Consider the following 27,772-nt stretch of genomic DNA (forward strand, 5'->3'; position numbering starts at 1 on the left):
GTATTAATTGAAAGACAAGCAATGGAATATCCACATAATTTTTAACATTTAAAAATGCCATGCAGAACCTAGAAGCTCAGAATTGGAACCAGCTCCTTCAAACCCTTATAAACACAACCACAGGCCAGATTATCACAGCCTAAACTTGCAAAAAGTGTTTTGTATATTCTATTGAACATTTCCAGCCTGTAGCATTAATTCAATATGGCTACATTAGGTGATGCTTTAACCTAATTCATTTGCCTCTCTGCTTAGATGTGAGAAGAAATAACAATGGCATTTTAAGAATCATCCCAATGTTATGGATAGATTTACAGTATTGTTTTTTAGTACCTGGTCAATGGAAGGTCCAGCAAGCCATTATTTTCAAGATGACCAAAATGGCACAAGATAGTGCAGTTGTTAAAAAAATACCAGCACAAGGTAGGACATCCTAAGAGTGAAGGAAAGAAAAAAAACTGAGAACTATCATCTTTGAAAAGAAACCTTAAGCTAAATGTGACAGTTCTATTCTTGTTATTGGTGTATTTAATAAAAGAATACCCTGGGAAGCAGAACAGTAGCTTACACAGACTAGGTAGAGACACTGTCAGAGAAAAGCCTGGAGATGAACTTCTCTTGAAGTACCATCAGTCAAAAAAATTGTTTACCTCATGGATAAATGAAAATGTTAAAAATTCCCATCCTTTTTGAGCAATGTTGTTAAATAAGGATGTTTCCTGTTTTCAGCTGTATTTGCTCAAAGCCAAAAGAGATGGCAAACACATTTATAGCCAAATGTCCTGGGTAACACAAAATGATTTTTTATTCCATATCTGTGCCCAAAATTGCTACTGTCTCTCAAAGACCTCTCAGCCAGAAATGGAACCAGGAATGGTTCTGGTCCCTTTTGAGGCCAAAGCTGCTTCAGGCTGAAGCTCTCTTGCTTCCCTTTCATTCTTGCAGGGAACAATGAAGCAGCACAAGACAGAAGCTCCTCTTTATTTTCTTTTGTTTTTTTTTTTCCCCCCGAGGGGATTTTTCAGGCAGGTCTCCCAAGAAGCTTCATCTTACAATCCTAAAACTGCTTCAAGGCACATTCTGCAAATACCTGTGTGCATGGAACAGCCTGACTCCATAGGGTTGCCTGTAACAAAGAACAAGAAAAATCCTTAGATTAGGAGAAATGGCTGTGTTTGACAGCAGTTTAATGTCCTGCTGTGAGTGCCTTTAAATTATTTATAATTATTTTCAGAAAGAGTTTTTGTAATGTTCAACTTAGGGCTCCGTTGTACTGCTGGGAGAGGAACAGATCCACAGCTCCCCTGAGAAAACTGGGAATGGCACAGCTCCTCCCAGGCATCCAAATAGGTGCCAGAAGTAAGCAAATGATGCACCAACTCCTCCCCAGCATCCCTGGTGTTTGCTCTCATGGCTCACAGAGCACATCTCTCCACTGTCCTTGCAACAATATGCTAGCAAAAGGAGGGATGAGAGAAGTAGCTGTACCTTCCACTGGAACTTTTTCCTCGCGCAAGAAAGAATGACTCTCTTTGTCCTTCCAGATCTTTCTACCATGGAAAGACCATGCTGCAGTTTATGTTCATTGCTCACCATCAGGTCAGCTGCTGCTGCTGTCTGGGACTCAGCAGCAACCAGCCAAGGCTGACTTTGCAATGACTTCTGCTTTAGCATCGTCGTCAAGCCCACAGGATGTGTTCAAGAAGCTGAACAGTGCCTTCTGTTTTCACTAGACATGTCCTTAATTTCGTGGGGAAAATACTTCTAAGACACAGCCACACAAAGTCTGTCAGAGATTCTCAACTCTGCAAGCACATCCCCAAGAAAAACAGGGTGTGGGGTGAGACACCCTAGAGCTCCTCAGCAGAACTCCTGTGAGGAGATTCCCTGCCTCACAGGAATGAAAATAAACCGTAAAGAAATTTCTGGTGTGAAAATACTGGGAGCTCATTTCAGTCAAGAAGCTGAACCCTGCAGATTATAAAACCAGCTAGAAACTCTTCTGAAGACCACCAGCAAAGGGGGAAAATACAAAATGAGTCATGAAAGCATCCCTTGGCCTAAACCATTTTCTTGGATACTGTTAGAAGACATTGTGAGGTCTGTGAGGCTGTAAGGCCTGCAGGTGCAAAAATAATTCAAAGTCATTCATTTTTATAAACAAAATATTTCATATCACCTTCGGTTTTTATACTTGCAAGCAATGGAATTGTATATATTTTTTTAATTTCATAAAGGTTTTTTGTTTTATTTTTACTTGAAAATTCTACTGCTCTTTCTGAAATGTCAAAATGGAGCAGTCTAATTTTTTTAATGAAGTTTCTCTTCAGATTGTCACATTCCCACAAATTATTTCATTTTAAACGAATCAGCATTTTCGAACCAAGACACATTCCCTCAGAAAGATTCTGTCCAGCTCTACTCAAAGCAATAAAATCCTTTAACTATTTAACAGGGTTTGCCATGAAGTCAAATCCTGGTGGTGCACTCCATCCAGCAGTTCTGCAGCTGAGCCCACTCACTGTCTGCCTTCCACTCTTCTGCCTTTTCACCAACATTCCCTCCCTTTGCCCAAAAAAAAGGCACTGGAAGAGTCTTGAGATGAAGAGCACCAACCTGAGACAGAGGAGGGCTTGGCAGGGAGAAGCATCTCTGTAAAGATTCAGCACCACTGAAAAGCTTTCCCTGGAATGGGACTTGCCTGCTGGGATGTTGGCTGTCCTGACAACTGAGCTGTCAAGTGTGGAGGAACATTCCACATGGAGCACTATGAAAAAGCAAACAGAAATCAGAAACAACTGCAAGCTGTTGAAATATCAGGTAAAAATATCTAAGAAAGACTAAAGCAACAGCCAGAACAGATACCAAATGGCATGCTGTGATGTCCAAGAAGAGAATATAATCCTGCAGGTTCCAAGCAGAGGTAAGTAGAAGAAAGAAGTCTTTTAAATTTCAAACTTGTTAAATCTTAGGACTACATTTAAATCTGTTTTAAAAGAATATAAATGCATTGATTTAGCCTGATGGTGGCTTTTAATCTCTGCTCTTCCAAGAAGTTGTTAGCCACAAAATTTCCATGAAAAGGAGCTGAGCATTTGCAAACTCATGCTGAGTGCAGGGATTACATCATGACCATATAAGAATGCCCTCAGATCTCAGCAACAACACATTCATTTGCAGTTCTTATTTTAAATTCTTACTTTACACACTGCAAAGAGAACCTTAATTCAGGTTTCACAAATTTATGTTATATTTTGCTTTCTCTGCCTGCGCTACACACTGCAGTGGAGTAAAATACAAAAGGCTTTTAGATGAAATGCAGAATTCAGTGTTCTTAAGACCTAGACTGTTGTCTTCTTCAACCACTTCTCAGGAAAAAACTTTGAAGAACTTAAAACCAGAAGCCCAAAGTCTGTTTTATATCCAAGTACATTTAAGTTAAAAATCACTTAAAATCCTCATTAGGAGCCTGTGCTAACCTAATCTTATGACATATTTTCCCCTTTTTATTACAACCAATCACACAACAACTCAGCAGTCCAGTCTCAATGTGTGATGTATTGTTGACTCACTGGTTTTCATGTTTCTTACAAACTCAGGTACTTTACCCCCCTTAACACAAAATCTTAGAGCAGGGAAGTTTTCATCTTTCTTATATAACCATTCAGGCAATAAAGGACAATTTCTCCAAATCCTTTTTATCTATTTCTCTCCTTTGCTTTGTAATGAAATCTTTCAAATTTTCTGCCTGGGGAAATGGGAGTGAACAAACCCCTCCCTCCCAAAGCCCAACATCCTACCAGTGACCTGAGGTAAGAAACCTTCAGCAGAATCTGAGTCCCAGTTCACAGATGGATCTCTGCCTGCCTAATTAATCTGTGGGCAGCAAACTCTAGGCTATAACTCAGCTCCTCACAGAGCAGCAATTCATCATTTTGCCCTGCAGCTCATGTTAGCAAGACAGGCTTTTGTCATATGGTACGTGCCAGATTTTGTTTTGATAGGTGACTTTTAATTGAACCATAGTGCCATTGCTGACAGAGTTTGGGGGGGTGGAAATTATAAATCATAAATCCATATCTATAGCCCTTATGTTCTTAGAAGTGTGGGAATGTTTAAGCAACCTGATGCTATTTGGTTTTCCAATAAAAATGAGCTACTGTGAAATATGGCATAAAGACACAATAATTATTTATGTAGATTTGTAAAAGTAGAATATATGTAACAGGTGGTGAGATAAGCCTGATGAGCAAGTTATGATGAACCCAATTGGACTAGCTATAACTTCTTTAAACTATTTGAGTTTATATCCTTGCAATCTCATAAATTTAGAAATGCCTCAGTGATTTCAAACAACTGACTATAATGACAGGCAATTTGCACTTAGTAAGAGCTTTTTATGGCTACTGCAATTAGTAAGTGAGACCAAGCAGAAGTCTTGAATAATAGCTCAACTCTTAGATATAAAAAACTGTACAATTAGGGAATATATATAACATTGCTAAAGAAAGGAGTGATGGCACAAAAAGCCATGAAAATCCTGCGTTTAAGAATACAGAAACTTTCCTAGTCCTCATATTACAGTGATGCAGAATAGTATTACACTTAAGGCCCCATCCTACCATAAGCATGGATATCCATGGCCAAATTCCTACAAATGGATAGAAGCTGAGCAAGAGGAGAAAGGTTCCTCTCCTCTACTGCACAAAAGATCCCTATTTTCTTTTCTTAATTCATCTGTTTTCACTGTTAATAAGCAATTTTGCATACAGCCATACTCTTTTCTTCTTTTTTAATACGACACAGGTATGTTAATTGTGAGAGTGCAGTCACTTCCTAATTTTTGTGTGATCATAACCTTATTTTCAGTTTCATGGCATCTTTCACTTGAATAATTTCTGTAGGTATTGTACAGTTACTTTAGTTCTAACAAAGTCCTTAACACACCCAATATGAAGCCACAGTATCCTTCTGCATCTTAGGTTAGACCTCTACAGCCTATCCCTCTCTGTACTGCAAACCTGTTTCTTTATACAGTCACAGAAATTAAACTCCAATTATTCCAGCTAAACATTATGGAAATACTTTGTGTTCAGCAGTCACTGTACAAAACAGTAGTTTCATTGTGTCACTTTTAAATTTGATTGAATGACATGCATTAAAAGTGACAAGGCTTTGGCTTTAAAGATCATTTCTACTTTGAAAAATTTCAGTGAAGAATTGGTTAAAAATCTGAAATTAGCATCAATCAAAGTATCTGTCACATAATTACTAGTTTTTTGTATGCTTTCTTATTTAAAGAAGGTAGCATCTAAAACTATTCTGCATTTCAGTTTTGCAGGTTTCAGGTCACAAAGCCATCCTGCACACAGTTTATTCTGCAATACGATAGCCAATGGAGTATTGCTCTGGTTTTAATCTTCCTGAAACTGCAGTTTTGAAATTAGAGAGATTTATCACTCCATTTAACCAGCTACAAAGACATGAAAAACTGTTCAGACAGTACTAGCAGAACTCAATCACACCACCATGACAAGTTCTTTCCAAGCACCAGCAGACAGCTCACCAGCTCTGTCACCCAGCGCAGCCCAACGCGATTGACACAATGACAAATCTTCTCCCCAGGAGTTTGAGTCACATCAAATTAGTCACACGGCGATGTTGGTAGCATGTAACCTGCAAAGATGTAATGTCTTTCTGATTTTATACTGCCCGTGTTGTTATTCCGTCGCTGCCGCGCAGATACAGATAGAATGTCTTTTTGAATGATTTCAAACTACTCCTGCTACCACTCGTGCAAGGCTTGATGAGTAGTTTTAAGCTTGGGCAAAGAATTCACACAACATCTGAAGTTGAAGATATCAAAATGTACCTTGCAAAAACTGATTTACACAAATAATACACTATTTATTATACATCAAATTCATTATACACAGAATTTTCTCTAGCTTCAATCTACAAGCTCAGACCTCAAAGGCAGGATTTTTGCAAGATATTTTCCAGATGGACTATTATATCCAGATTGCATGAGGATCTTAGTCAAACCTGGCCTTGCAGAGCTACATGGAGCTCTTTGTTGAACTGATAATTTGACTTACGGTACAAGTGGCTTTGCTGCCAAACAAATTCATAAACCAACAAAAGAAAGCATAAAACCCACACTGTGATCCATTTGCCCCAGTTAAAGCACAGTGTCAGTCTCAATGGCATTGCAGCTTACTGGGGAATAAGTGTTTCTGGCTCTGCTGTATGGCCAGGCTTTGATTTTGACATGAAGATACCCACTTAAGGACTGAAAAGAACATTTTTTGTCAGAAGAAAAGGAAGGAGTCTTCCTGAGGTTTGCCATTACTCAAAATGAATGGCCTCAGTTTCAAGTACACAGGCAGTCACCATCAAACAGAAGGAAATGCTAGAATAGGCTAAGAATCAAAACCGCAAATTTAGATTATTGTTCATTGCAATTATGATATCAAAAATGACAAAAGTATTTTTAATTAACTCGCAGACATGCCTGTCATTCTTACAGCACTGCTTTCATTATTTCAGAGCCCTTGCAAATGTTTGTACAATGCGGAACAACCAAAGTTCTTATTTATTCTTTTCAAATACAAGTCCCACCTTTGCTACAGTGTTCAGTTTTAAGAATCCCAAGTATTGCTGTGCAGTATCTTTAGGACAGAGAGCACTTCAGATCCTCAGTGATGCCAAGCACCAGGCTAGAGGTCTGGAATCAACCCTTCATAACATCTCCTACACACCAACCTATGTGACCTTAGTGATTTTGTAGAGTTTTTTGGCAAATTCATACTTCTTTTATGGGACAATAATAATGATTTTTGCTGTAGTCTGTCTCCCTCAGTTGCTCCCATACCTCAGTCATGCACTTTGGAGCAGAGCACCAGAAAATAGCATTACCTTCAGGTTTCAGTGACCGAATTTAAGCTCTGAATTATCATACATATTCCCTTTCTCTGTGAAGTGCAGAGAATATATTCCTGAATATATCACTGCACTTGCTGTCTGGAGAACCAACACTTCACATGGAAAAAAAAAAACAAGTTTATCTTGCAGGCTTTTCCAGACTGTGGACCCTCATTTCTATGTACCTATCATTTCTCATGGAAATTTAAGGAATTGCACATCTTTGAGATCTCTAACTCACTGTTGGCTTTGGCTGAAGACGACAGAGCAAGGAAAAAATAAAGAAGAGGTTCCCACATGCCAGCTGACAAGGAAGGGGCTTTAATCTCACTATTTTGGAAATAAAGGTCTGCCACCAAGTTCTATGCAGGAGGAATATGAAACTTGTTACTGAAATATTCACAACATTTTCTTACTGCTTTTTAATTAGTAAGAAGCTTTAAATGTGACCCACAAGTTGTTTTTTTTCTCTTGAGGTATAAGAATCCAGAAGACCTGGTTATTTTTTCTCAATTGGCCATTGACCTGCACTTACTTCAGAGAGATATCTAAACTTCCCCTTACTCTACCTATGAAGTATTGGATTTTAAAAAACTTTACTTACAGCATTGATTTATTTTCCATTGAGGTTTTCTCGATCCTCCAAGTAGTTTGCTAAACCTTGATGTCAGTTCTTGGACTCTTTAATGCCTCTAAGCTCTGCAGACAATCATAGCTGAACTTTGAGGCTTTACCAAATCCCCCCAAGTTTAAAGCTGAATATATTGCTGCCAATTCAAATTATTTATCTGCTCCTGTAATTCAAACTACAAATCGCTACATGTCAATATCAACAATTACTGTTATTTGTTCACCAAAATGGGTGCCTCCAAAGTTAATCTGTATTTGTACACAAATATGATTTCTATTTGTATGTGGACTTTTGGATAATGCTCTTGATACTCTGCTTTTAAATTATGTATTAACTGTTTAGACAAGTAGTCTCAGTTTATAGATAGAGAGGTGAGACCAGGGATGAAAATAATGAATTTGCCAATAACTTGTATTTGTATTGGCTTAAATGAAAGTGCATTTTATCATTTAGGCTTCCATATGGCATTGTGGATTTGCATAACAATGGATGATGGCTGTTATAAAAAGGACACTCTGTCATCTTAAAGAAATGAAGCCAATTGTTAAAACAGATGTAAACAACTTCAGCAGCACTGAAAACAACTTCTACTGCTTTATGTTTTTATATACCTCAATTTAACAGGTAAATTCCCAAATTAAGTTAAAGTGAGGTTGAAAAACATGCTAGGGGTTTTAATTCATAATACTTACTTTATATTTAAATGTAAGTTCAAAATCCTTTTAACTGTCCACAAAACAATAATGTATACTTGGAACAAAAGAGAATGATTGTTTTTTCTCTTTTTTTTTCCACTTCATAATTTATGCAAGCAGCCTAATTCAAATATTTTGAATCAGATTTCCTTGTGCAACATTTAGTTATCTCACTTTTTCCTCCCCTATATCAGTGAAGATAGCTTGGACTTGCACAGCTGCCCCAAATAAGGGTCTCTGCTTCCCAAATTTCTAATTACTAGTTTCTAATGCTGCACTTGTCCACTCTTAACGTGCCTAAAGAGATTGAAAAAAATTCCTGGGCAATCCAAGCTGATAGCAGCTGCCCATGCTGGAGCTACCGTCCCCGGCTAGCACCAACTCCCTGTGCACACACATACCTCTGACTTTTAACACTGACTTGGGCTTCTCTTCTCCTGTGCTTTTATTCACATTTCATTCCCTTCTTATTTTTTAAATACAGCTAAAAACATAACAGGGTATTTTCAACACAACAACATACCACATTAGAGATCACATGATGATGACTATTCTCCTGGAGAAGCAAATTATTTGCCATTATTGCTGTCCTGTGTCTAAAAGCTCGCCAGTGCCTGCAGGTTGAGCCATGTGCTGTATTCCAGTCACACATTATTTACACAAATTGTTCTTGTTAATTATAAGTGTAGTCTTCCCACTTCTTCTGTTCATCTTCCCATCCATCCAGCCCTCTGTGACGATGCTAATTGTCCTTGTCAGTCCCTTTGGCTGCGTCAGCCTCTTCTTAAACCCTTGCTGTGACTTTGAATACATTTGTCCTTATCCCATCTTATTGCCACAACAATAATAACCCTTTTAGTGGCAAGGTGTAGGGGAATAAAAATGCCATAAAGAAGAAAACAAGGCTAATAATTTGAGAAATAATGCTAAGTTGATCCTCAAGAGCTGCTTTGTCTCTTAGTAACTTAACAGGAATTAAGACAACAGAGCAAATCACTAGGAGCATAATAATATCAATGACAATGAAAGGTTTGTATAATCCCTCGGAAAAAAAAAGTTACCAAAACAAGGCCTTTTTTTTTTCCCAACAATTCTTTTTTTTATTCTGCACATTCTGGTTGCAAACTGCTTCGAGGGGAAAAAAACCCCAAATTTTAGTTCCAAATTTTCAGACACTTACTGAAGAAAGAGAAGCTACGGAAGAAGGAAATCCATTTCAAAATAAAGTCTAAGCCATATTTGTCTGTGTCTAAATAAACATTAAGAGAGAACATTCTATAGAGAAAAAACGCCAAAACCAAAGTTTTAAAAGAAAACAAGAAAATAACATAATGCTTTGAATTTTTATCATATTACTTTACAATCAGTCAGGAAAAGACCCACATTCTTGCAATTTTGTTAATGCGTAGCTTTCATTGCTGCAATGGATTGAACATCACAAAGAACCAGAAGGTTTTTCAATAACAATGAAATTCTGTGTGTATTGTATGTCATGCCACAAGACAGAAATACAACATGACATACTACATTAATCTGCCAAGATACCAGAACTATTATTATGTGTTTCAAATTCTGATTTAAAAACCATGAAGAGTTAACAATTCAAATCCTAACCAGATCAAAAATTACTTTTATATCAGCATTATCTCTAGGGAAATGCTTATAATTGAAATGCTTGGGTTTTGAACACTTTGACATTATTACTCAATGAAATGAGCATGAGAAATTGTTCATCAAAAGCAGAGAGAAAAGAAAAGAAGGATTAGCATTTTAAACCCATCCCAAGAGCTTGACTTAGAATTGAGGTAATTTCATAGCCAGCTAGAATTTAACTCCTTGCAGATTCTAAATGGCAATACTCATACTGCTCACAGAAGAAGAATATTATTTCTGCATTATATTATATTATATTATATTAGTTTCCCTTATTAATATGAAATAATATTTATTCTCTAATGACCTTAACTTCAAATGGAAAGGCTGCTACTCTGATAAAGCTATAAAATTTTTCTTCTGATATTTTCTTGATGCAAGAAGTGGTTCTGACAAGGTTTTACAACTACATTGCCATGCTAGTACAGTTTCTTCTGCTCTTGCTGTCCTTACAGATTCTTTTCTCCCCTCCTAGCTTCCTTTATTTCCTTTCTTATTGCCTGATTTTCTCTCCCTTAGCTCTTTTCCATATTTTTATAACTACAAGTAAATTCTTATAAAACTTAAGAAACCTTCAGATAGATCATTACTAATATAATCACAGTATGGAGAGCATAGTGATGTTTGAATGTAAATTAGAGCGAGGTTTTTACAGTTCATTAGAAAAGATTCGGGGATTGAATTTAGTTTAATCAAAGCTTGAGTGCTCCCAATATACACAGCACATACCCAGTGAAAAAAAACCTTTATACAGACTCAGAGATTAAAGATTAATGTCGTGCTTTGCATCCATTTAAAGGAGTCCACCCAGGGTGCATCACAGATTCTCATACCTAACAGCCTAATGGAGCTGAATTTAAAATAATTGCATGCAATTCAGAAATTTCCAAATTCATATACATCCCACCATTTTTCTTCCTTCCTTCTGCAGTTTTTCTGCAGAATAACTTCTTCCCATGGACAAACATGTACTGATGGAGACACATGCTGGTTGAACACATCTCTCACCTGCTCATTGGAAAAGCACAAATATATATATATATATCACATATATATATACATATGTGATATATATATATATATCCTCAAGATAATCAACCAAAACACTGAGTTCCATTCCTCCTAGAAAACACTGCTGTGGAAATTTCTCTGTGATCTCCCCCTGGCTGCTGGTATCCTGCTTAGATTTGGTTTGCAATATCTAAAAATGTTCAAGGTTCGCTTTTGTCACAGTAGTATTCTCAAATTATCTTCAGATGTAGGAAAAAAAAGAGACAGGTAGAGCCAGAGAAGAGGCCACAGAACATGCAGGAGCTCAGCATATGTTCCTCATTAGCCTCTCTCATGGGACTTTACACATGAAGTTTTGCAAAGATTGGGTAAGTGTGAGTGCCAGAAAAAGAAACCACCAAGAATACATTGAAAGTACCAGGCTTAATTGAATTGTGATTTGTTGGTCTTGTAAGCACTCTCCAGAAAGGAACGCCATGTTAATAAAAAGCTGGCCAACTTCACCTTCTTTTTTTTTTAGCAGGCAAACTTTAAATGAGACAGTTGAGGATTTTGATTTCTGAGGAGTGTTGGATCACATTCACCCACAGGGCATTTAAATATAAAAACCTATTTATATGCAAATTCTTTAGCATTCATGTAAAGTGGATTTTAGAAACTGACCATTCTATCCTTGTTTTTGTGTTGCTAAAACCTCTTCAGTAATGGCAAAATGAAGGAACAAACATAATCAGCACAGTTTGGTTAGGAAGATCTGGGAGTTTTCATGGCATTCCTGTGAGATCTTGAAAGTGGAGGTAAAAGTTATAAAAATCATCTTTCATAGAAGGACCCACGGAGAAAAGAAAAGTTCTCAGAAAAGGCTCTTTTGACTACTCTTGCTTTAATTGGAGAGATAACTAATACTGGGGAAAGTTCAGGATATGTTACTAAAAAGCCAGAGGAAATGAGAACATGGTTTTGCTGTAGAATCAAATCCCTCAATCTCTTTTTCTTGCTTTTTTTTTTTTTTTCCTAGAAAACTCGGGCAAAATACCTAAAATCCAAATGTTACTTTGTCCAGCTTTGCAATACAATAACCTTTAGACATTTTTAAGAAAAATGCTTCATTATCAGAGTACATCTGGCAGCAATGAGGAAACACTTGCTCTCACAAGGTATCCTTTTTGATAGCAGTTTCAATGCAAACATCTAATTTGGGATAGGGTCCATTTCTTTCACTCATCCACTGTGAAATGCATTAGACAAACTAAATATATCTTTGTGCTGTGTCTCAGAGTTTTGCTGGCAGAGTTTGAGCACCAGCACAGAATGCCACCATTCACAGCCATGAACAGTCCCAAACACAGAGCTCCTCACCTCCAGGAACGAATGGCAGCACCTTAACTCTCCTTGCAGCCATCCACTTTTAAGGATTACTGCACAGAATAACTGGAATCCACCCCTAGCCTTCTCCCTGGATTTCAGAACACACCAATTCCACTGAAAGACTGACTGGACCTCTTTGTTTAACATCCCTCGAGTTTTGAAGGTGGCAGAACATCTATCCCAGTTCTGCCTGCTGGAGCTTTGCAATAATCTAAGTGGCCAAGAGGATGAAACTGGTGTAATATGATTGGCAAAATGATGGAGAGCAGCTGAGGTGATTAAGAGACAGAGTTTGGTGATCACAGGTCGCACACTCATCCCCAGAAGATTACAGACGTGACAGGGGATGGCTTTGAAAATGCTTGGAATGTTTGTTTCTTTAAACAAGTTACCTGTACTGGAGCAATTCCTCCTTTTCCCAGACACAAGTTAGTGTTTCTTTCCATCAATAATCCCTCCAAGGCTGAAATCACCTTCTAGCAATAAAGAAGTATTGCAGACAGTGCTGGATTTGGAGCAATACACAGAAGTGACCATTTCATACACCATTTATCTTGTAAGCACATGTTATTACTGAAAATGACATCATTTATCTGAGCACTAGTAGCCTTTCTGGTAGTAATACTGCATGGAAAATCAGGTATTAATTCAAGCATATTTGTGTCACAAACATTCAAAATTTTCTTCCAGATTTACCTAATCCTTTTAAGAGGTTAGAGAGAACAGACAGGTGACTTCACAAGTTTAAGCTCATTGGACAAAAGAGACATTTTTAGTATTTGTTCTGGAATTCAACTGACAAAATGAACAATAAAACTTGTCTTTGCTAAATCTCAATATTGCATGATCATGTGAGATTTAAATTTGCAGTATTTTTAGCATTTAAACTTGGCCATAGTAGCTTCACAACTGACTGCAACATTCTATGCCCTTGTTGCCTCCAAATTGTTCTTACAGTTCACCTCTCACTTTCATTTTGAGATTGCCCTCTAATACATTAAAATAAAATAGATTTTTCAACAGGCATGTATTATCACTGATTGGACTGGTAGGAACTGTGTTTACATTTCAGTGAAGATTAATAATCTTTGGTATCTTTTCCCTTTGGGTTGTACATATCAGTATCAACCAAATCTGCTGCATTATTACTGCTAAGTCAAACAAGGTGATGTGTGGAAACATATTCAATGCAGTTTGTTAAAATTATGAACTCATGTCAGTATTTATAATTTCTGTATATCTGTATTGTATTCATGGATTCCTTCATTTCTTGTAATAATACCCATTCTGTGGAAAAAACCTGCCAAATCATTTGTTTGATGAATGCAATCATTTGGTATCATCTCGTTTTCTACAAATGGTACACAGCTTTTATGAATTAGTTCACAATTCCCAATCATTTACTACTCTGAATAAAGGCATTCCATCCTATCATTTTCTCTTCATCTTTAATGTTATTTTTCCACAATCCTAATTCATTTGATCACTAAAGCAGGAGGGCACTTTGTCCCCTGATAAGCTAACATTTATAGCTTTTAATATAAATACATATTCCAACATTGTTACTGATTTAAGTTTTAATGCAGAAGTTCCTTCCAGCACTCCAGGAAAAAGGAAGATGCCACTTTACCAGACAAAATACATCCCTAATCAATTCTAACCTTATGAAGTAAGTTTACCTCCAAATATTAAAATCAATAAGCAATAGAGGAAGGGCTGAAGCGAAATTGAAACTCAAGATAATTTTTATGATATGTCTCCAACAGACTGAAGATCTGCTAAAATTCTTAAACGATCTGCTCACCAGTTTCATGAGAAGTTCAATCAAATTTCACTCAGTTTCCAATTTAAATTTATGTTCCTTTATCTACAAGAGTAGTCATACTATAATACAGAAAACATACTTGTAAATAACTTCTCATGTGGAACAGCAGAATTTCAAAATTTAAATAAAGTCACTGTTTTCTCTAAAGTTTCATCAGGCAATATCTATTAAAATCATGGTGGAAATGGAATTGGGGAAAAAGGGAATCCCTTTTCCAATGTGTGAAATGGGAACATGCTTTGAAATCAAACAGATTTTCAGAGGTTTGTTATACCAGAAGTAGAAAAAAACCCATTTACAGTCAAAGCCAAAATCAAAACACATACAAGCTCTTAAAAATCTGTAGTTTCCTACCAAACAGTATTCCAACTGCATAAAAGCAGATAAAACCCCCAAAGACCTAGTGCCATCACCCACGTTTTGAAATTCCTTCCTTCTCGTCTTTAACTAAAGAAGGTTGTCATTTGGAATAATTTTCACAAAGGTGTACTGAGACATGACCCATCATTTACAGGTTTAGAAACATTTCCATCTTATTTCCTAGTTTCCACTTCAGATTAATTTTTTTATAATATTTTTTAAAATGCAGAAGAGAGAAGATTCTGATGTCAACTCTACCTGTTTGTCTCTGGAGTGATTTATGGAAGCAAATTGTTACTGTGGACCTTTCCTAAAGGAGCTGGAGTAGAAGGTATCCAAATCTTCACTTTCAGTAGACACTAAGATTTAGGAATTATCATTAGTGAATTACCCATTTGCATCCTTTTAATAATCAGCCTTAATGAGGATAAAAGCTTATCTCCTATCCTCAGATGTAATTACAACATGCCGCTGATCTTTGCTAAGTCTACAAACAGAATACTTTTTAATACTTGACCCTTGGGATCAAAACCAAGTCAAAGATTAAATGAAGTCAAAAATTTTTCATCAGCTCACTATAATACAAAATAAAATACAGGGAGCATCCACAATAATTTTGTATTCAGACTTTGCTTTGTATTGTGTTTAAACACTAATCCTTCCATGCACTATAAAAGATTAATGCAAAAAAGGGTAACTAATTGTAAAAAGGTGCAATAAGGTTCAGGTTAATGCCCTTTTGTATTAGACAAAAATAATATGTTTGAGATGGAGAAATTAAATTTCCTGAAAGAGGTCAGCACAGGAATCAAATAAATCCTTCTGATTCATGCAGAGTCAGGCATTAACCACTTGAGATTTGGGTGGAAAAGACTTAAAGCTTTTTTTCTTCCTGTACAGATAATTTCCTTTAATAACTAAGACACTGTTTTGTCTTCAGAATATCAACTTTACAGATTAGTTGAGTTTTGAAGGTCCTCCAGAGCACAACATCTATGATTAAACACTTTCTAAAGTTCATTGTGCTAGCAAAAGAGGAAATTCCATTATTTTAGCAAGAGCAGGCATGTCAAATTTATCAACGCATGATAGGACTGAGGATGCAATAGACGTAAGGATTCTAAGTTTATAACATATTCATAGGGTGCAGAAGTTATTATAAACCTCATTAATGTGTGATACAGCAATCGAAGGGAAAGTACAGCTATTGTGACTCCGGTGAAGTCTAAATTAACCAATTACCTTCCAAAGCTTTAGAAGATAGCTATATGGAAGCAGCAGAATTCTGCAAGCATGATTCCTGTGGCTTGAGTTACTCAGAAGAAAAGCCTGTGTTTATAATTTAGCCTCCTAAGGATGTCCACGCAGGTGGGAATATATAAAATCCATGTGCAGTGTTGCAGCCTCAGGAGATGCCCCCCTAATGCTTACTCTAGAGAGACCTGGGCAGAAGCACCTGCAGGAGCATCCCAGAGAACCCTCAAATGACTCCTTGAGCCAGGAGGTAATGCTATGGAGAGAATTACCTGATTTTTAACAAATCTTTAACAGTGTAAAACCGTTTCCAGAGGCTAACCAAAAGCTTTATGCCTAGCTGTTCAAATAGCTGAGCAACTGTGGTTAATTCACTCACTCTTTACATCATTCTTAAGCTTTGCTTTTCAAGGAATTAAAAACAAACGTTGCTCTTGTATTTTTAAATGGATATTTTTGTTCTTCAAAAGGTCCTAAAAATAGAAATCTCTTTATAGCTTTGATCAGTAATAAAGGACAAACATGGCCAAGGTGAGTATATAAAAATAGAATAAAATAATTCTACAACATTTTCAAAGTGTTTTAATTATCCAACTGCCTCATAATTTTGGGCCCAATTAAATTCACTAATAGGAAAGCAGTTGAATACCAAAATGTTTCAGATTACTAGTACAATAATATTGTCATTCTCACGCTAATACATGGTGACAGCTCCTGCCTAGAATATATTACTTTAGATCTGAAAGTTTTGATCATAAAAACACCTTTTCCAACAAATAAAACAATAGCACAGTAAGAGAATGAGTAAAGGTCTAAATGCTAATATTGCAGAAGAAGTGAAAATATTTCTCAGTTAATTTAAACATTTGTGTCTTTGTATCTTTGACATTTGGAGCCAGAGGAAGGGGTGTTCAGAAGTAATTGCATTCACTGCCTCCCAGATATCTTTTATTTGCTCTCAAGTGGATCTGAACCCAAGAAATGGCTCTGCATGTTTGTGTGAATGGGAAAATTATTTCATTTGACATTTTGTTCTCTGGTAGCATTTTTATGCTTTTGCACGTACAAATAAAGTCTTTGAAACACAAACTCTTTCAGTACACACATTAATGAAAAGAGGGCAACAATGCAGCACTTCTATTTTCTGTTTATAGCACAAAACATGCCAGCTAAGGGTCTTTGACATATCTGACCTTTTTAAAAGATGCCTTTTTTTAACCAATGAAAATTTTGTATTTGGATCATTGCTGTGAAAAATTAAGCTAATCTCAAAAATCACTGAATAAAGCAGAAGTAGTGTGAGCCATAATGGAGCAACCATTATAATATAAGGGCAGAAACCCCTATAACCATTATAAAGATGGAGTTATGAATGGAAACCAGACTTTTCCAAACTTGCATCCCCTAATGCAATTTTCAAAGGTGCAGAGTATAACATGGTTTTAGTTGTTTGGTTTCAAAAACACAGCTGTGTTGATTAAAATGGATTTAAAAGTACATTGATTAAAAAGTTCCACTCATTTGCAAAAGAAACACTAATGAGCACATGGTGTGGAGGGAAGCTTGGGTGCTCAAATATAGGTGTTTTCTGCCCTTTCCCCAAATGCTGCCTCAGGAAGATAAGCATGTTCTGTCAGGTCTGTCTTTTATCTGCCAGCTCCTAGTAGATGTCTGGGATGCTAGAGGCCATTAAGAAAAAGCTTAAAATATTTAGGTACCTAAATCACCCCAAGGTTTTCTGAAATTGAAAAAAAAACCCAAACCAAACCATCAAACCAAACCAAACCAAGGAAAAAAAAAACTCAAAAAACAAAAGCCAAAACCAACCAACAAAAAAAAAAAAAATACCAAAAAAACCAAACGAAAACAAAACCACAAAAAACAAAAGGAAAAAAAAAGAAAAAAAGTATTCTTTCAACATTGTGAAGACTGGGTTATTCCTCTAAAAGAAAGTCTATACATTTCAGGTTCCAACTTAACTTGCCTTTTAAGTTAGTTTTATAGTCCTTCATCATGATTACTAGCTAAAAGGAGAAAGTGGATTTCCTAAGACAAAATAAGGAATGCACTGGGTGACTTTCCTCTCAACAGCTATTTGCAGTAGTTCCCCAGATGTCAGCATAATTTCTGTACCCTTCATAGACAGGATTAACTCTGGAAAAGATGCTATTTTGTCTTCTTCATGAATTAAATCCATGTGATTGCAATTACTCTGCAAGATTTTGCATCTTAGTTTCATATTCACTGAACACAGTACCTCAAGAAAACCCTTTAAAATTGTCCAAGTGAACAAGGTGACAGAAGCTCCCATGTGAGCATGGCAGTTATGTGACAGCAGAAATCACAAAGGGTCACTTTCTCAGAAAAAAATTGTGCAAGAGCTGCAATGACCTAAATGGGGATGGGAACTGCATGACTTCACCCTGATTGTTCACAGGTTGGGTGCTGCAGTGCACAGTATTTAAAAGGCTGTTGGATTATCTAAATGCTCCAAATTTCTAAGTAATTTCTAAATTTCTTTGATATCAGTAACTACAAATGTTCTTAGGCATATCCCCCGTGATTTTTGTTGATTTTTATGTACCAAAGTGCCTTTTCAAACATGTAATAAAAATCTCCAATTTATCTGTAAAGCAAACTCAAAATACATTAGAGAAAATGGAAATATAGGATGAAAATTAATTATGTTTCAAAAGAAGAAGTAGCCAAATAAGTATGAAGATAGCAGCAGGAAAAAATTACTGAGTCTAATAATCAGTAATTGAATTCTCTTATGAGAAATGTCTCATAAATAAAGTAAATGTGACCAATATCCCAACATCTTTTGTTAAAAAATTTTGCTTGTGCTGTATTTAGTATTCTAGATAAAAAATTATTCCCTCCTTTAAGTCCTAGTCACGATTAAAAAAATTTGGTTGGTCGTCTTCCCTTCTAGTGCAAATACATAAGAGCCAGCATGACATGCCTGGATATTGTTGTATTATCCTGTAAAACAGCAGATGGGAATGGAACACCTTGGCTCCTTCTCCACTGAAGCCACTTTCATTATGTTTGCAAAAGGCAAATACAGACACATCAGTGTACTTTATTATAATGTCATATCCCTGACAGTCTAGTTAGTAAAAGTTGATTTGGTGTTTCCATTAGAAATCTCATTTTCAGAGGCTTATGACTCATCCATCTAAGTTTTTTTCAGGATGAAAAGTCTACTTACAATTCCTCCTCTAAAAATTGGTCAGTATTGGTTATCTGCACGTTTGAAATCCCAAGAACACAAAAAATTGTTTTCTTCATGCTATTGCCTTTTTTTGTTTGTTTGTTTTATGTTCTCAAGTATTTGTGTCCTTCTTTAAGAATAATAAAGCAATTTAATACATATAAAAAATTAAACTAAAATTTCCCTCCTTCCACATGTGTCACATTCTCTTGTGCGTTTTTTCTGTGTTTTGGCCAGAAGGTTGAGAACCCACTTGAGAAAAAGAGTAAAAATCCTTTGAGAATAAAATAGGTGCCAAAAAAATTTTTGTCAGGGATTTCCAAATCACCCTAACAAATAAAAAAAATATCTCTGTTTAATATATAAATATATTGAACACTATCTCTAATTTTTAATTAATGCCATCACATTTCATTCTCTACTCCATTTTTGGGGTGACTGTCACACACACTGTTGTTATTCAGCTGTTCTCTTTCGCATTGTCAAGAGGTTCTCATCTTTTTTGCTGCCTCAAGCTTCACAGCTCTGAAGCTCAGAATGAATTTTAGCAATTCTTAAGCCTATACAAGCAAATTCACTAATGACATAGTTTCTTGTATTGACTATAAAACATCATTTATCTAAGTCTTGGGTTGTATTTTCCTGGTTATGTGTTTTTAGCCCAAAGTTTAACAAATCCTTGCACTAATAGTTTCACAGGGTTGTAATAAAAAACCTAGAACTGATTATTCTCTTTTAAGTGCCTTTGGGTTTTTATCTGAGCTATACAGAAAGACTGCTAGGAATGTCAAAAAAAAAATTCAGCTATTAAATATATTAAGAATATTTGTTTCCAAATCTGACTTAGACATAAAACACTGGATCTTGCAACATATAGATTTCAAGCATCCAGGCCCAGAGTGGAAAACAGAATCCCAGACACTGGGTTATACCTGAATCATAACCTTTCAAGCAAACAGAAAGGCACCTGCATAAAGTGTGGATACTCAGCAAGGAAAACTTGAAAGGCAAGCAGTAGGGGAACTTTGAAAACTTAAATTCCACTTCTTTTTTTTTTAACTTAAAAAGCTACTAGAAATATCTGCTCTTGCTATTCAAAAGGTTAGACACTTAACAGAGTAAGGCCCCTCTAAATGTTATAATTCACTGCACTTAGCAGTCATCAGAATAAAGATAATAATGGTTAATTTTTCATCTTCTGTAGGAGTGCTGTGACAGTCTACACTACTAGAGACAGGAAAGAGTTGAAGCTTTTCCAGTTTTCTAGAAGTTACTTAATAATTCATAATTTTACTTGGCTGTGAGATTTTAACTCTGAGAACTGAACTGTTTTACCACAATTCTGTCCTTGAGCTTTGGTACCACAATCACTGCAACCACTGAAAATCAATCAGCCTTGACCAGCCTGCCTTCTATAATGAAATTATGAAGTCAGTGGATTTCAGCAAAGGTTTCAAGAAAACCTCCCTAAACCTCTTTGCAGAGTCTCTTTGCAGGGACTCTGTGGTATAGGTGGAAAACTAGACAGTAAAAACATATTTTACTGTCAGACAGAGGGTAGTAGGAGATAAAGGTTTTCTATAGCCATCATTTGCAATTGGATCAAAACGAGTCTCCTAGCTGTGGACTACTGAAAAGATCAATAATACATGTTTGTTTTTAGCCTTCACCATAAAGGCATAATCCATACTGATTCCCAGGGTGTATGATCCATTTTAACTGGATAGAGAGTGGTGTAGGAGGGAAGAAACAATGGTGAAAAGAGTATCCCACCAAGATTTCATCTATTTTCTATGCAGCTGGTTCTATGTACCATAACATAACATAACATAACATAACATAACATAAAACATAACATAACATAGCATAGCACAGCAGAGCATAGCATAGCATAGCATAACATACATCTCTTCAGAAAATGAGGTGTTTAAGCATGATCCACATGCCTTCCTATCACAAGGGCATTGCCAGTTTCACTTATTTGATTCAATATCAGACAGCAGGTAAATGAGGTAAGGTAAAATTAGAAAAAGCTCCTCAATTTAGTACAGCCACTCTGTCACAGATTGCCCCATGGTCCAATAATGAAAGTTTTAACATCTTTAACTTGTTAACACAAGATATAAATAAAACAGTGCAGAGCCATTCACTCTCTTGATAAGATGTTGCAGGTAGGACACCATTCAGAAATTAATTAGAAAATGCTTGAAGTGCAAAGGAAGCAACAAACAAGAAATCACAGCTTCGAGACAACTCTCTGCTTCAAGTTAGCAACACCAACACCAACGTGCCTTAAAGAATGGTGAGCAAGTTGAGGTTTTTTATCTTGCCATGTCTGTCTATCCTGTGCTAACAGATTGTCTCTCTTGTGTTAACAGAAACATTGAAATATCACACACCACAATGACTGTTCCCATTGCCCCAGTTTTCCAGTTTTCCTGCTGTATTTGATCTGCTATAGATGGAGGGACACCTCCAAGTGTCATGTCTTCTACTGTGCTGTGTTTTCATTGTTTAAAAAAAAAAAATCAAAACAAAACAAAAACTGAACCTCCCCAGTGATATATTTTCTTAACTCCTGCAAGCATCCAGCTAGCTCCAGTGCTCAGGCTGTTTAGAAGTGTCAGTCAAGGAAATGAAAAGGAAATTATAAAACTGGTTTGCAAATCACTTTTTAGTATGTAATTTCTTTTCACATGGTGCAACTGACGACAGTAGCAAAATCACATTGCAGAGAGTGCAATGAAAGTTTTTGTATTCTTTCTTTCACTTATTAATCTTGGGGATTTATCAAAGGCTTAAACATCTTAACCTAGAAAAATAGTAGGGAAGCAGTGGCTTGTGCTTCTCCTAGTCAGAGATGAATGGCATTCTGCATTTACATTACTTAATTCTGCTCTTTCTTGAGAGACTGACAAAAGCTTAGCCTTACTGGTTAGCAACACACTGCATAAAGCCCCCAAATTAATTGTGATCCTACCTATGCTCAACATTAGAAAATAAAAATAGGCAAGCTATGCATCAGTACAAGGCTGTGCTAAAACTAATTCTAAAAACTCAGGTATGGAATTAGAAACAAATCTTTCTTATTGTCATGAAGCTATTTTTACTGACCACAGGATCAGGTCTTAATAATTTAGGTATTCTTAAACATTATTAGGATTTTATTGCTCAAGAGAGAAACCATGGCAGAGATGGTTTTCTTATCAAAATGCAGTCTTGACAAATGCTTTTGATTCCCTTGTATTTGAAATGGAAATGGTATTGAGTCACAAAGCGTCAGTTAACTGAGCGATTTTACTTATTTATGTATTTGGTTGTAAAAGAATTCAGATTTACTGTTTTGCTCCTTCTCAGTTTCCACACGTGAAAAATAAACAGATTTATACATTCTCCAGCATGTAAAGAGAAACACATTTCAGTGAGTTTGATGTCTCCATTAATGTGGTATTTTCTTGTCTCTTCCACTCTTATGTATTTTGCTGAAGGAACAATAGCTCTGTTTATTTAACAAGATAGAAGAATACATCTTTCTTATCATGCTTAACATGTTAGCACTTGACAGTGAAACGCTAGCTACTGAAGTAAGAATGGGAAAATTCTCATTTGATGAGGTCTCTGTGGCTATTTTAGTTCTGTGTGCTTAAACACAGCCTCATTGGGAGCTCATGTTACTAGTTAAAACCCTTATTCCCATGTGTGCAGAGGGACATTATGCACCATACGACTTTTGGGAAACAAACACAGATAGAAGAAACATATTTGTTCTCCAGCTGTAGCAGAGAACCAAGCCTTTCCTTCTTCTCAAAAATATGATTGGGCTACAAGGGCATCAAGCAATGTACTGAAATTCCAGTTATTATGTTTTCACCTGATATCTCCCTCTTCTATCAACAGACGTTGAGTAGTTTAGGATATTTTTGCTACATTTCATTACAAAGCAATTATTCTTTAGTTGGAATCACTGGTTTATCACTATGTTAAAATGAGGTTTCAAAAAAAAATAAAAGCCAAAATGAAATATATAGAAAACCCAAGGCTTTTGTTTATACCAGTAAGGTATGCTCAAAAACCAATACCACTTCATATAGTGAAATCTAAGAAAAAAAAAGGATTCATATAGTGAAATCTAAGGAAAAAAAGGATTCAGATAGAAGATCTTTCCATAGACTCCTGAGCTGTAATTTTAACTTCAGTTATGCAAGAGCATTCCATCTGAAACAAGTTAGTCAGGTCAAAAGCACAGGCATAAAAACCCACTGCTCATCATTCAATAACTATTATAAAATCGTTTAACGAGAACAGAGTAACAATTAGCTTTCAAAAGGAATAAGAACTTTCTCAGTTTCAGATTCATGATATTCCAGTATGAACACGTTCTCACTTTGAAAAATCCCAAACTGTTCTGAAAACTGCTACAAAAATGAAAAACAGGGAAATTATTTTGTTATTCTGAATTTCCTTTTAAACATCAAAGTGAGGTAGCCAATGGACAGCAAAAATAATAAATATCTCACATAATATGAGAGAATAACAAAAAAAATTTACAAAAGAAAAAGAAAAAACATTCAATGTAAAGGACTAAATAACTCCTTTGAGCACACACTTACAATAGTATATCTAAAATCTCATTACAACTCTCAACTTAGAAACCAAAACCACCTGTGCAAAATATGAGCATGCTTAGATCTAATGAAAGGCAAATAATAAAGTTTCACTGCCCAGTAATGAATACAAGAAATATATCCAAAGAACCTAAATTGATGACTTCATCAGCTCCCTCCTTGTGGAGAATCACCATCATACGCTGCTGGCTCTGATTTTCTTTTCTTAGAGTACCTTGAACTGTGAAACTCCCTCTCCCTACATGAAAAAATGGTCACAACCAGAAATCCCACTTCCAAAAGTCATTCTGCTGTAGCAGAATTTAGAAATGCAAGGAATGCAAAATTGTCTTGGGACCATCCCTTCTTATATCTTCTCGTTCCACCTGCTGTCATTCCATTTGGGCTTTGTGCAACATTGCGCTGCTATTACATGATTAGCTCACTTCAATCTCAGCTGCTCAAGGCACTACAGAGGACTTTTTTCCCCTCAGTTCACTATATTGAGAAACCTAATTGTTCTTCAAGATCTTTTTTTCCAAGTCTGTGCTCCTTCACCTCTCATGTCCATTCATATTTTAATTCAATTAAAAGACTCTATTCCAATCCTCTCAGATCCTTGCTCTGAGACCACACTTGGCTGAGCCCTAGACAAATTTTCTTGCCCTTGATGTCAGAGATTTTTTTAATTGAAATAGCAATTAATTAGCAAATGTCATATAGCAATCCATCAATCTGTGATAGGAATTATAACATTCAACCTCAAAAGCCTTTCCAGCACCTGAGTGTTTCTTGGGTATAACAGAGCATTCCAGTGTTTGATCTTGTACTAATGACACTGAGTTCCCTCCAGACAAACATCCAGGAGTTATTGGACACCTGGATTACTTCATTTCACAGCCACATGGACAGAAAAGACCATAAGCAGATTTTTTTCCAATATTGGAGGAAACTTCAGTCCTCTCTCAGTGCTACCATTCACATTTATGCTGTGAGCCATTTTTTTCCCAGCATTGATCTGCACCAAATATCTCTTGTGTGTTACTTCAGTATTGCAGGCTCCCCTTGCTAAATTAAAATCTTACTAAGAAGCCTCCTTATACTTTATGTCCCATCTCTCAGATGCCAAAGCATGTCAGGCAGCCCCTGATAAATTTGTCTCAAAAAGATTTTCTGTTTCCAAAAATAGGTAATACATTCGAACACCGGACATCAAATATTTTCTGAAGCTCAGGGCAGAAAGGAATGTGAAAAAGTGTGAGGGCTTCCAGTGAGGGATTGTTGTGAATGAGCAAGGAAGATCAGAACAACTGAGTCATCTCTCTTAACCAGATGATTCTACACTGTGCATTCCTGACTTATTTTATCTGGATATTATGACCCAACAATCCCCTTTCAACCTCATAAAACATTACAATTTTTGAGAAGGGAAGCTGTACCACAGAACTGAATCAATGAAGGTCTTCCTTTAAAAAATATCAAAATATATACAGGAACACTACTGACATTGCTTTCAGTGAACTGCTTATAGGAGTTCAGAAGGCTGTACCAACAGCAAACAATCCCATTAATGTGAAGTTTTCCACATGAGGTACCTTCTCAACTTACTCTTTCCTAGGAGATCTATTAAGATTGTAGCCTATGGCTTCAGATTTGCACACTCCCTAGAGCTACATACACCAAACCATACTGAAGGGAATCCAATTTCTGTCTAAGAAGGCCATGAGCAGCCATTGTTAAATACTGGCATTTTTGGTCACTCACACACAGACTGTATTAATGTGATAAAGTCACTACTTTGACAATAAAATTTATGTTTAACAAATATGTTTGTGCTTATTGTGTACTCACAGATATTCTGAATCCAGCTTCTGTTCCGTATGATATTAAGGAACATTGATATAAATTGTTCTATTTTAGCCCTTTTGTCATTCATGCTCCTCTCCACAGCAGTTCAGATTATACAGAAATATAAATAATGAACAGCCATTCATCCTAGAAAATAAAATTTGTTTCTCAGGAACTCTAAGCTTAAGCTAGGTTTCACTGCTGGTTAAAATCAGAACTGCTTTGCATTTGGCATTCTTGTGAAATGAACATATAACTGAAGGAAAGGCTGGTTTTTTCCACTTTTTGCAATTTTACAAGAAATCCCCTTGGCTTAAAGGTTGAAAGTAAATAATTTCAGGTCTTTAGTAATGATTAATATATTATAGTAAGTGATAATGAGATGAATCCCAGTCATGTAAGAATATATTACACATTAATGGATCTGCTATCCTCATTCCTCTGAGGACCATATTTTTGAGAGTTACTAATTCAAGATGATTCAGACAAAACAAATCAAACTTCTCCTTAAGGAAATAGTTAATAACTCACCTTTCCTCGTGTCTCATCCAAATTTAAGCTTTAAGATATGTGTATAGGTGACAATAACTACGGATTCTTCTTTATTGTGGATCTGGGTAGTCTGGACTGACAGCTACACTCTTCTTGTTGGCCTGAGTGTTTCTGAGCTATTTCAGACCATCTCCCCAGTTCTTCTGACAGCATTAACAGTTTGTCTACATGAAGTATTTTCCTTTAAAGCCCAGCTTTTTTTTTTTCTTCTCCCAGTTTTACATGGCAGCCAAATAATGTATTAAATGAGAGACTTAGGGCCCACTCTTCCTCTCTCTTATGCCTCAGAAAGATCATTACCAATTTCTTTCCGGTGATGTAGTCAAAGCTGGCAAAAAAAAGGTTTTAACAAGGGTGTATTAGTTGTCAGTGTAGCTTTCTCTTAGGGGATCTACACCTTAATTTTTTAGAAGCAGAACAACTGAAAATTCTCTCCACTACTTTGAACTGCCTGTAAAATTCAGAAGGTAAGAACACTGAACAGACCAAACACTGGAACTGAAGCAGTGACTTACTGAAGCTTTCAATGACAGTGTAAGGTTACTGTAAGCAAAAAACAATACAGAAATTCAATGAAACAATAAAGCTGGAACTAGGATTACTTGGTGACTAAAAGTTATTTAATTGTGAGTTTTTAATTTCAAGACCAGCACTGCAAAACAGTAACAAAAAGCAAACTTTACTAATTTTCCTTTCATACATTGACATAGAACTTCTGCCATTTAGTTCTTCAGAAATATCCTCATCTTAGTGGTCCAGAAAGAAAGATTACCACATTTCCACAAAGCTTGTGGGCTTACATTGTCAGAATTGAATTTCTGATGTTTTTCTGCTGTTACCCAAACTCACTTTGTTTTGCATCTGTCTGACTTGGTTGACTAAGTATCCAGCATCACTGTTTACACCTGTTGTTCCTGATGCCATTCCTTGGGAGCATATTTTGCCTGTATCCAAAAGCCAGTTGCCTTTGGAAAAAGAGCAAAAATTTTCTGGTTTTAACCCTTTCCGCCCAACATTTTTATCAGCTGAGATTTTTTTTTTTGAAGGACAAAATAATCCTTAGATTACTCTCAATTTGCATCAGTTAATTGCTAAATGATGATCAAGCATTGTAACTTTTTTTTTTTTCTGATATTTCAGTCTCTAATAGTACTAGATTTTTATTATCTTAAAATTCCATGTCTGAGACCTGTATCTGCTAACCATTTGCTGAGTGAAGATTCATCATTTCCAGTCTTGGTAGTATATTTATCTTCCTTTCTTCCTGCATTCATTTGCACTTACATCAAGATAGTTTTGTTAATGATACACTAAATGTTTTCTCATACTATCAAGACTATGAGCAAACTCAAGTCATGTTAAACACCTGACCTTTAAAGCTGAGACAATACGAATGTGATAAAGTATATTATGGAAATATTGTTGCTACAAAGTATTCCATGAAGTGGAAATGTCAGAGTAAGGAAAAAATTTCTTCTGTTTGAAATGTCACTTAGATTTATTTATGCAGATTTTCTTATTTAAAACCAGATTTTTTCCAATTAATTCTCTGAATAAATGTTTTTAGCCATAAATACTTTTAGTTACAGCAGTTTCATTCAGAACACCAGGTAACATAGCGTCAAGATACACTGGAATAATGTTAGGATCCCACTTCTGAAATAATATTAGGGTCCCATTCCTATAAGATTCCTCTACCCAAATTAAGGTGCAAACAGGACCATAAACCCAAGTCAATAGTACAGATTTCATTTAACAGCAAATATGAGGCAGAGACGCATAGGAGTGGGGAGAGACAGAAAGACTTTTTGCTAGAAGAGCAAATTCTCA

General features: G+C 36.1%; 1 long non-coding RNA gene across 2 annotated transcripts; it reads right to left on the reverse strand.

Moving 5' to 3' along the window:
* Nucleotides 1-1,018: 1,018 nt before the first annotated feature.
* LOC146437738 (uncharacterized) lies at nucleotides 1,019-26,264 on the reverse strand. Of its 2 annotated transcripts, XR_014851968.1 has the most exons (4): nucleotides 25,922-26,264; nucleotides 25,394-25,537; nucleotides 2,617-2,767; nucleotides 1,019-1,126 (listed from the first exon to the last, which is right to left on the reverse strand). It is a non-coding gene; the product is annotated as an uncharacterized LOC146437738 (long non-coding RNA). The 2 variants fall into 2 exon arrangements; XR_014851967.1 differs by lacking the exons at nucleotides 25,394-25,537; nucleotides 25,922-26,264 and adding an exon at nucleotides 5,567-5,815.
* Nucleotides 26,265-27,772: the final 1,508 nt, after the last annotated feature.

Source organism: Lichenostomus cassidix, chromosome 4 (assembly GCF_008360975.1).
Source record: "Lichenostomus cassidix isolate B80296 chromosome 4, HeHo_3.0, whole genome shotgun sequence".
Taxonomy (NCBI): Eukaryota; Metazoa; Chordata; class Aves; order Passeriformes; family Meliphagidae; genus Lichenostomus; species Lichenostomus cassidix.